This window comes from Leuresthes tenuis, unplaced genomic scaffold (genome assembly GCF_036924035.1).
Source record: "Leuresthes tenuis unplaced genomic scaffold, fLeuTen1.0.hap1 SCAF_23, whole genome shotgun sequence".
Lineage (NCBI taxonomy): Eukaryota > Metazoa > Chordata > Actinopteri > Atheriniformes > Atherinopsidae > Leuresthes > Leuresthes tenuis.
Genome location: NW_027325377.1, coordinates 11,724,529 through 11,735,660, shown reverse-complemented (window position 1 = coordinate 11,735,660; position 11,132 = coordinate 11,724,529). Strand labels below are relative to the sequence as shown.

At 43.5% G+C, this 11,132-nt stretch overlaps 2 non-coding genes and 2 pseudogenes across 2 annotated transcripts; all 4 read right to left on the bottom strand.

The window, feature by feature from the left end:
• Nucleotides 1–8,071: 8,071 nt before the first annotated feature.
• On the bottom strand, nt 8,072–8,259 carry LOC140283367 (U2 spliceosomal RNA). The gene has a single exon (XR_011910069.1). It is a non-coding gene; the product is annotated as a U2 spliceosomal RNA (small nuclear RNA).
• Nucleotides 8,260–8,534: 275 nt separating this feature from the next.
• On the bottom strand, nt 8,535–8,648 carry LOC140283506 (U5 spliceosomal RNA). Its single transcript, XR_011910105.1, has one exon. It is a non-coding gene; the product is annotated as a U5 spliceosomal RNA (small nuclear RNA).
• Nucleotides 8,649–9,059: 411 nt separating this feature from the next.
• Nucleotides 9,060–9,193, bottom strand: LOC140283486 (U2 spliceosomal RNA; annotated as a pseudogene).
• A 302-nt stretch (nt 9,194–9,495) lies between these two features.
• Nucleotides 9,496–9,585, bottom strand: LOC140283480 (U2 spliceosomal RNA; annotated as a pseudogene).
• Nucleotides 9,586–11,132: the final 1,547 nt, after the last annotated feature.

The window sequence follows — 11,132 nt, the reverse complement described above, 5'->3', positions numbered from 1 at the left end:
TTTATCCATGTCTGAATAGGTTTCAACAAAAAAGAAAGTATTAATTTGCAGTATACCAAAGAACAACACTAAACCTTTAGGAATCCGAGAATAAGCTTCTTATCACCAGTTCTACACAATTTCGGATTTTGATATAAAATGAATTCCTTCACTCAAACCAAGTTAAAACTGCTTTGTCCTTAATATTTATCCATGTCTGAATAGGTTTCAACAAAAAAGAAAGTATTACTTTGCAGTATACCAAAGAACAACACTAAACCTTTAGGAATCCGAGAATAAGCTTCTTATCACCAGTTCTACACAATTTCGGATTTTGATATAAAATGAATTCCTTCACTCAAACCAAGTTAAAACTGCTTTGTCCTTCATATTTATCCATGTCTGAATGGGTTTCAACAAAATAGAAAGTATTACTTTGCAGTATACCAAAGAACAACACTAAACCTTTAGGAATCCGAGAATAAACTTATTTCCACGAGTTCTACACAATTTCGGATTTTGATATAAAATGAATTCCTTCACTCAAACCAAGTGAAAACTGCTTTGTCATATTTTTTAGCAAGTATGGTCGGACATTCACACCTACTCACAGCCGAACACCTCCGCTCCCGCATTTGATGGTGTATAGTCGGGCATTCTCACCATTTCTCATCAGGTTTTTGCAAATTATGATGACATTCACACCTGCTTTTGATGTTGTATGGTTGGGCATTCGCACCTTTTTTTACCCATTTTTCAGGAATTATGGATGGACATTCACACCATCTTACAGCTGAACACCTCCTCTCCCGCATATGATCATGTGCGGTTTGATATTCGAAAAATTTTCTTTCATGTTTTCTAGCAATTATTGATGGACATTGAGACCTTCTTGCAGCTGAACACCTCTGCTCCCGCTTTTGATGGTGTATTGTTGGGCTTTCGAGCCTTTTCTTCCCCGGTTTTTACAAATTATGGTTGGACATTCAGACCTTCTTGCAGCCGAAAACCTCCGCTCCCTCTTTTGATCATACATTGTCGGGCATTCGCACCTTTTCTTAACCACTTTTTACAAAACATGGTTGGACTTTCACACTTTCTTGTAGCCGAACACATCCCTTCCCGCTATTGATTGTGTACAGTCGGGTATTTTAACCTTTTCTTACCCGCTTTTTACCAACTACGGTCGGACATTCACACTTTCTTATGGCGGAACACCTCCGCTCCCTCTTTTGATGGTGTAGGTTCGGGCATTCGAACCTTTTCTTACCCGCTTTTTACAAACTATGCTCGGACATTCAAACCTTCTTGTAGCCGAACACATCCAGTCCTGCTTTTGATGATGTATGGTTGGGCATTCGCACCTTTTTTTTTTACCCATTTTTGAGGAATTATGGGTGGACATTCACACCTTCTTGCAGCTGAACACCTCCTCTCCCACTTATGATCATGTGCGGTTGGATATTCAAACATTTTTTTTCATGTTTTCTAGCAATTATTGATGGACATTCAGACCTTCTTGCAGCTGAACACCTCCGCTCCCGCTTTTGATGGTGTATAGTCGGGCTTCCGAGCCTTTTCTTCCCCGGTTTTTACAAATTATGGTTGGACATTTAGACCTTCTTGCAGCCGAAAACCTCCGTTCCCTCTTTTGATCATACATTGTCGGGCATTCGCACCTTTTCTTACCCGCTTTTTACAAACCATGGTCGGACTTTCACACCTTTTAGTAGCCAAACAACTCCGCTCCCGCTATTGATTGTGTACAGTCGGGTATTTTAACCTTTTCTTACCCGCTTTTTACCAATTATGGTGGGACATTCACACCTTCTTACAGCGGAACACCTCCGCTCCCTGTTTTGATCATTTATGGTCTGGCAATACTACCTTTTCTTACCCGTTTTTGAGTTATTATGGCTGGACATTCACAGCTTCTTGCAGCCGAACACCTCTTCTCCGGCTTTTGATGATGAATGGTCCGGCATTCTTACCTTTTCTAACACATTTTTCAACAATTATTGTCGGTCATTCACACCTTTCTCATCAGCTTTTTACAAATTATGATCTGACATTCACACCTACTTGCAGCCGAACACCTCGGCTTCCGCTTTTGATGGTGTATATTTTGGCATTCGAACCTTTTCTTACCCGCTTTTTACAAACCATGGTCGGACTTTCATACCTTCTTTTAGCCGAACAACTCCGCTCCCGCTATTGATTGTGTAGAGTTGGGTATTTTAGCCTTTTCTTACCCGCTTTTTACCAACTATGGTCGGACATTCACACCTTCTTACAGCGGAACACCTCCGCTCCCTCTTTTGATGGTGTATGTTCTGGCATTCGAACCTTTTCTTACCCACTTTTTACAAACTATGCTCGGACATTCACACCTTCTTGCAGTGAAACACCTCCGCTCCCTCTTTTGATTGTGTATGTTTGGGCATTCGAACCTTTTCTTACCCGCCTTTTACAAACTATGGTCGGACATTTAAACCTTCTTGTGGCCGAACACATCCACTTCTGCTTGTGATGATGTATAGTTGGGCATTCACACCTTTTCTTACCCATTTTTCAGTAATTATTGGTGGACATTCAGACCTTCTTGCAGCTGAACACCTCCGCTCCCGCTTTTGATGGTGTATAGTCGGGCTTTCGAGCCTTTTCTTCAACGGTGTTTACAAATTATGGTTGGAAATTCAGACCTTGCAGCCGAACAACTCCGCTCCCTCTTTTGATCATACATTGTCGGGCATTCGCACCTTGTCTTACCCGCTTTTTACAAACCATGGTCGGACTTTCACACCTTCTTGTAGCCGAACAACTCCGCTCCCGCTATTGATTGTGTACAGTCCGGTTTTTTAACCTTTTCTTACCCGCTTTTTACCAACTATGGTCGGACATTCACAGCATCTTACAGCGGAACACCTCCGCTCCCTCTTTTGATGGTGTATGTTCGGGCATTCGAACTTTTTCTTACACGCTTTTTACAAACTATGGTTGGACATTCAAACCTTCTTGTAGCAGAACACATCCACTTCTTCTTTTGATGATGTATGGTTGGGCATTCGCACCTTTTCTTACCCATTTTTCAGGAATTATGGGTGGATATTCACACCTACTTGCAGTCGAACAGCTCTGCTCCCACTTTTGATTATGTTTGGTTGGATATTCGAACCTTTTCTTAACTGCTTTTTACAAACATTGGTCGGACGTTCACACCTTCTTGCAGCCGAACACCTCCGCTTCCGCTTTTGATGGTATATATTCGGGCATTCGAACCTTTTCTTACCCACTTTTTACCAACTATGGTCGGACATTCACACCGTCTTTCAAGTGTAACACCTCCGCTCCCTCTTTTGATGGTGTATGTTCGGGCATTCGCACCTTTTCTTACCCGCTTTTTACAAACTATGGTCGTACATTCAAACCTTCTTGTAGCCGAAAACCTCCGTTCCCGCTTTTGATGGTGTATAGTCGGGCTTCCGAGCCTTTTCTTCCCCGGTTTTTACAAATTATGGTTGGACATTTAGACCTTCTTGCAGCCGAAAACCTCCGTTCCCTCTTTTGATCATACATTGTCGGGCATTCGCACCTTTTCTTACCCGCTTTTTACAAACCATGGTCGAACTTTCACACCTTCTTGCAGCCGAACAACTCCGCTCCCGCTATTGATTGTGTACAGTCGGGTATTTTAACCTTTTCTTACCCGCTTTTTACCAATTATGGTGGGACATTCACACCTTCTTACAGCGGAACACCTCCGCTCCCTGTTTTGATCATTTATGGTCTGGCAATACTACCTTTTCTTACCCGTTTTTGAGTTATTATGGCTGGACATTCACAGCTTCTTGCAGCCGAACACCTCTTCTCCCGCTTTTGATGATGAATGGTCCGGCATTCTTACCTTTTCTAACACATTTTTCAGCAATTATTGTTGGTCATTCACACCTTTCTCATCAGCTTTTTACAAATTATGATCTGACATTCACACCTACTTGCAGCCGAACACCTCGGCTTCCGCTTTTGATGGTGTATATTTTGGCATTCGAACCTTTTCTTACCCGCTTTTTACAAACCATGGTCGGACTTTCATACCTTCTTTTAGCCGAACAACTCCGCTCCCGCTATTGATTGTGTAGAGTTGGGTATTTTAGCCTTTTCTTACCCGCTTTTTACCAACTATGGTCGGACATTCACACCTTCTTACAGCGGAACACCTCCGCTCCCTCTTTTGATGGTGTATGTTCTGGCATTCGAACCTTTTCTTACCCACTTTTTACAAACTATGCTCGGCCATTCACACCTTCTTGCAGTGAAACACCTCCGCTCCCTCTTTTGATTGTGTATGTTCGGGCATTCGAACCTTTTCTTACCCGCCTTTTACAAACTATGGTCGGACATTCAAACCTTCTTGTGGCCGAACACATCCACTTCTGCTTGTGATGATGTATAGTTGGGCATTCACACCTTTTCTTACCCATTTTTCAGTAATTATTGGTGGACATTCAGACCTTCTTGCAGCTGAACACCTCCGCTCCCGCTTTTGATGGTGTATAGTCGGGCTTTCGAGCCTTTTCTTCAACGGTGTTTACAAATTATGGTTGGAAATTCAGACCTTGCAGCCGAACACCTCCGCTCCCTCTTTTGATCATACATTGTCGGGCATTCGCACCTTGTCTTACCCGCTTTTTACAAACCATGGTCGGACTTTCACACCTTCTTGTAGCCGAACAACTCCGCTCCCGCTATTGATTGTGTACAGTCCGGTTTTTTAACCTTTTCTTACCCGCTTTTTACCAACTATGGTCGGACATTCGCAGCATCTTACAGCGGAACACCTCCGCTCCCTCTTTTGATGGTGTATGTTCGGACATTCGAACTTTTTCTTACCCACTTTTTACAAACTATGGTCGGACATTCAAACCTTCTTGTAGCAGAACACATCCACTTCTTCTTTTGATGATGTATGGTTGGGCATTCGCACCTTTTCTTACCCATTTTTCAGGAATTATGGGTGGATATTCACACCTACTTGCAGTCGAACAGCTCTGCTCCCACTTTTGATTATGTTTGGTTGGATATTCGAACCTTTTCTTAACTGCTTTTTACAAACTTTGGTCGGACGTTCACACCTTCTTGCAGCCGAACACCTCCGCTTCCGCTTTTGATGGTATATATTCGGGCATTCGAACCTTTTCTTACCCACTTTTTACCAACTATGGTCGGACATTCACACCGTCTTTCAAGTGTAACACCTCCGCTCCCTCTTTTGATGGTGTATGTTCGGGCATTCGCACCTTTTCTTACCCGCTTTTTACAAACTATGGTCGTACATTCAAACCTTGTAGCCGAAAACCTCCACTCCCTCTTTTGATCATACTTTGTCGGGCATTCGCACCTTTTCTTACCCGCTTTTTACAAACTATGGTCGTACATTCAAACCTTGTAGCCGAAAACCTCCACTCCCTCTTTTGATCATACTTTGTCGGGCATTCGCACCTTTTCTTACCCGCTTTTTACAAACTATGCTCGGACATTCAAACCTTCTTGTAGCCAAACACATCCACTCCTGCTTTTGTTGATGTATGGTTGGGCATTCGAACCTACTTGTTGCCCGCTTTTCATTAATTATGGGTGGACATTCACACCTTGTCACAGCCAAACACCTCCGCTCCCTGTTTTGATCATGTATGGTTGGACATTCGCACCTTTTCTCACCCGCTTTTTGCAAACTATGGTCGGCCATTCACAGCTTCCTCTCCACCATACTTGTATGGTGGGATATTCACACCCACTTGCATCCGAAGATCTCCGCCCCCACTTTTGTTGATATTTAGTCGGTCATTCACACCTTACCCGTTTTCTTGCCGCCAAACACCTCTGATCTCGCTTTTGATGATGTAAGATTGGGCATTCAGACCTTGCTTTTCCTGCTTTTCACCAACTATAGATGGACATTCACACCTTCTTGCAGCCGAACACTTCCGCTCCACCTTTTAGGTTTCTATCACACCTTTTTTTTCACCGCATTTTATAGATTATGGTTGGAAATTCTCAACCACTCATCCGAAGACCTCTCCTCCCGCTTTTGTTAATATATTTGAACTTTAGTCAGACATTCACACCTACTTGTAGCCGAACACCACCTCTCTAGCTTTTGATGAGGTATGGTCCGGGATTCTTACCGTTTCTAACACATTTTTCAGCAATTATGGTAGGATATTCACACCTTCTTGCAGCTTAACACCTCCTCTCCCACTTATGATCATGTGCGGATTGATTTTCGAAAATTTTCTTTCATGTTTTCTAGCAATTAATTATGGACATTTAGACCTTCTTGCAGCTGAACACCTCCGCTCCCGCTTTTGATCATACATTGTCAGGCATTCGCACCTTGTCTTACCCGCTTTTTACAAAATTTAGTCGAACATTCACACCTTTTTGCAGCCGAACAGTTTTTTGCAGCCGAATTTGGGCATTCGAACCTTTTCATACCCACTTTTTACCAACTATGGTCGGACATTCACACCGTCTTACAGCGGAACACCTCCGCTCCCTCTTTTGATGGTGTATGTTCGGGCATTCGAACCTTTTCTTACCCGCTTTTTACAAACTATGCTCGGACATTCAAACCTTCTTGTAGCCGAACACATCCACTCCTGCTTTTGATGATGTATGGTTGGGCATTCGAACCTACTTGTTGCCCCCTTTTCATTAATTATGGGTGGACATTCACACCTTGTCGCAGCCAAACACCTCCACTCCCTGTTTTGATCATGTATGGTTGGACATTCGCACCTTTTCTCACCCGCTTTTTGCAAACTATGGTCGGCCATTCACAGCTTCCTCTCCACCATACTTGTATGGTGGGATATTCACACCCACTTGCATCCGAAGACCTCCGCCCCCACTTTTGTTGATATTTAGCCGATCATTCGCACCTTACCCGCTTTTGGCAAACTATGGCCTTCTTGCAGCCAAAAACCTCTGATCTCGCTTTTGATGATGTAAGGTTGGGCATTCAGACCTTGCTTCACCTGCTTTTCACCAAATATAGTCGGACATTCACACCTTCTTGCAGCTGAACACCTCCGCTCCCGCTTTTGATCATACATTGTCAGGCATTCGCACCTTGTCTTACCCGCTTTTTACAAAATTTAGTCGAACATTCACACCTTTTTGCAGCCGAACAGTTTTTTGCAGCCGAATTTGGGCATTCGAACCTTTTCATACCCACTTTTTACCAACTATGGTTGGACATTCACACCGTCTTACAGCGGAACACCTCCGCTCCCTCTTTTGATGGTGTATGTTCGGGCATTCGAACCTTTTCTTACCCGCTTTTTACAAACTATGCTCAGACATTCAAACCTTCTTGTAGCCGAACACATCCACTCCTGCTTTTGATGATGTATGGTTGGGCATTCGAACCTACTTGTTGCCCGCTTTTCATTAATTATGGGTGGACATTCACACCTTGTCGCAGCCAAACACCTCCACTCCCCGTTTTGATCATGTATGGTTGGACATTCGCACCTTTTCTCACCCGCTTTTTGCAAACTATGGTCGGCCATTCACAGCTTCCTCTCCACCATACTTGTATGGTGGGATATTCACACCCACTTGCATCCGAAGACCTCCGCCCCCACTTTTGTTGATATTTAGCCGATCATTCGCACCTTACCCGCTTTTGGCAAACTATGGCCTTCTTGCAGCCAAAAACCTCTGATCTCGCTTTTGATGATGTAAGGTTGGGCATTCAGACCTTGCTTCACCTGCTTTTCACCAAATATAGTCGGACATTCACACCTTCTTGCAGCCGAACACTTCCGCTCCACCTTTTAGTTTTCTATGGGGCATTCACACCTTTTTTTACACCGCATTTTATAAAAACACCACAGGTACACCGTATTGAGGCTTTGTTCTGACCGCTCATTCGGTGTCGCGTTTCTTTCAAGCAATTCTCCTGGTTAGCCCACACTCGGCTCGCTCCCAGAGCCATGTTAAAGTCTGCTTCGCATTCACTCTCTTTTCTCAGTAGATTAAAGAAACTTCCATCCTGCACCGCTGTTTGCTTTTTCACAAGAGCAGAGGAGAGCGCACCGTTCCCAGCGGCACTGCAGTACCGGGTCGATGCTTGGAGTGAACGGAGCAAGCTCCTTTTTCAACTCCTGTTGATAAAAATCCATTTAATATGTAGTCCTTGCATAGACATATAACATATTAAACTGATAAGTACAGATACTACACTTGATCTTAGCCAAAATGCCGAGAAGCGATAACTGTCCACTGGTTCACGTCCGAGGGCCCTTCCTGGCACAATGCGCACTTGTAGCGGTGTTCGTTTTATGGCCATAGTGTCACTTTGCACCTCCGCCCACCCGCTGCACTGAGCACTCTTCAACCCTTTTAAATGGTATAACTTTACACTACCGCACGCTCCAGCGAGCACCATTCAAGCAACATCGGCACAGTCGCAACAAGTGAGGCGACTCTACTCAGAGAAGTCACTCTGCGCAGTAACAAGATTTCTTTTGCACAGACAGAAAGGGCTTCACCCGCAAAGGTAAAGCCTGCCAAAAATAGAAACAACTCATTAGTGCTGCTCTACACGGAAGTCTTTAGTAAAAGGCGAAAGACTTGTACATTATGAAGAGAAACCAGTGTATGATTATCCATCACTGCGGGAGCAGGGCATCAGGCTAGTTGGCATAGCCACCTTCCCCATGGTGAGCTTTGCTTGGTTGAGACGCTTGCTCCCCCCCCTTGCTCCTCGGCTGACCAAGTAGGAACAATCGGGCCATATTCGATGGCTGCCTTGTCTTTTACTCTGTGCAAAAGACAAGGCAGCCACAAACAACACGGGAACACCGTGTTGAGGCTTTGATCTGACTGCTCATTCGGTGTCGCGTTTCTTTCAAGCAATTCTCCCAGTTAGCCCGCACTCGGCTCGCTCCCAGAACCGTGTTAAAGTCTGCTTCGCATTCACTCTCTTTTATCAGCAGATTAAAAGAAAGTTTCATCTTAGGCTCCCTGAAACTTCCATCCTGCACCGCTGTTTGCTTTTTCACAAGAGCAGAGGAGAGCGCACCGTTCCCAGCGGCACTGCAGTACCGGGTCGATGCTTGGAGTGAACGGAGCAAGCTCCTTTTTCAACTCCTATTGATACAAATCCATTTAATATGTAGTCTCGCATAGAGGACATATCAGACATTCAATTCAATTCAATTCAATTCAATTTTATTTATATAGCGCCAATTTACAACAATTGTCATCTCAAGGCACTTAAGTAATATAGTCCAATTCAAGCCAATTGGAATTCAATTCATTGTAATCATGATCCAATTAATTCATATAGAGCCAATTCAAAAAATTAATATCCTAGCTAAGGAAACCAACAGATTGCACCGAAACGTGTCTTCAGTCCAATCTCCCGTCCTGAGCGTGCCTGTGGCAACTGTGGAAAGGAACGACTCCCTTTTAACAGGAAGAAACCTCTGGCAGAACCAGACTCAGGAAGGGTGGCCATCCGCCTCGACCAGCTGGGGTTTAAGAAGATAAGAACAGATACTACACTTGATCTTAGCCAAAAGGCCGAGAAGCGATAACTGTCCACTGGTTCACGTCCGAGGGCCCTTCCTGGCACAATGCGCACTTGTAGCGGTGTTCTTTTTATGGCCATAGTGTCACTTTGCACCTCCGCCCACCCGCTGCACTGAGCACTCTTCAGCCCTTTTAAATGGTATAACTTTACACTACCACACGCTCCAGCGAGCACCATTCAAGCAACAACTTTGCACTCCAGCTTCGAACATCGGCACAGTCGCAACAAGTAAGGCGACTCTACTCAGAGAAGTCACTCTGCACAGTAACAAGATTTCTTTTGCACAGACAGAAAGGGCTTCATCCGCAAAGGTAAAGCCTGCCAAAAATAGAAACAACTCATTAGTGCTGCTCAACGTTGTACTTTGCAGTAAAAGAAAGAGCAAATCTAATGTTTCAGGAATCCGAGAATAAGCTTACTTTCATGAGTTCTTCACGATTTCGGATTTTGCTATAAAATGAATTCCTTCACTCAAACTAAATTAAAACTGCTAAACCGCTAATCTGTTACATACAAGGCAGATGTCAAATTCACCGAAATAGGATCTAAGAGTATTTGGCCAATCGAGCTGTAGCAGCTTCGGTAAAAGAGTATAAGTTGAAGAGTTTGTGAATAAAGGTGTGCGCACACATAGTGAGTTGTAGGAAAATAGGCAGGGAGCAATGCCGGCTGGGGTATATGTTCTTGTATGTTGTCTGACTGTTTGATTTGAATGTGTTGTGTAAGTGTCCTGTTGAATGTTACATGTTTGGGCTTTGACACGCTTCACTGTGGTTGTTAACTGTGTGGTGTGTCCTGAAATGTTATATGTTTGGGCTGTGTGACATGCTTAATGCTTTTCAGTAGCAACCCACTTATTCATATATAGCAACTGACAACATAAGAAGTCCGGACATACTTTGATAGTAGTTGTAGAAGTATCCTTATTGATAATAGATAAACTAATTCATAGTGATAGAACAGTAGATGAACAGGTGCCTGCACATGTCTCATGAAAATAAAATGGGTGTATGATTGCTGACGGCAGAGCAATACTGCCAAACTTATGAGTTCTTGTGGCAAACTTGATTCAGTGTCTTGACGTGTATACGCTGTTTCGCTGACTTGTCACAAGAAACAAAGTGTGTTTGATAAGATCCGACCATTTTATTACGGGAGGATCAGTATGTATGGATTCTGATGTGACTGATAAACCCATTCGTATCTTAAGCATAATCTAATACGTGAGACAACGCCCTGGCACACAATCAAAAAAAAAAAAGAGAGAGAGCGGTTTTGTGTCCCCACAGTCCATAATGTAGAGAAGAGAGAAAAAAGCCTTTCTGATTTGGTGTGTGTGCTCACAGTGCAGAGTGTAGAGAAAAGAGAGAAAAGAAAGCCGTTTTGGTGTCACGGGTGTTGTGACTTACACACACACATTTCTGAATTGAGAAAGGAAATTATTTTAGAGAAAGCACTAGAGTTTAGATCCCACATTTGTTGATAGGCATTCATTTAATTTTTCTTTTAATCAGTTTTAAAGTGAATACTAACTGAGAAATGAAAAAGG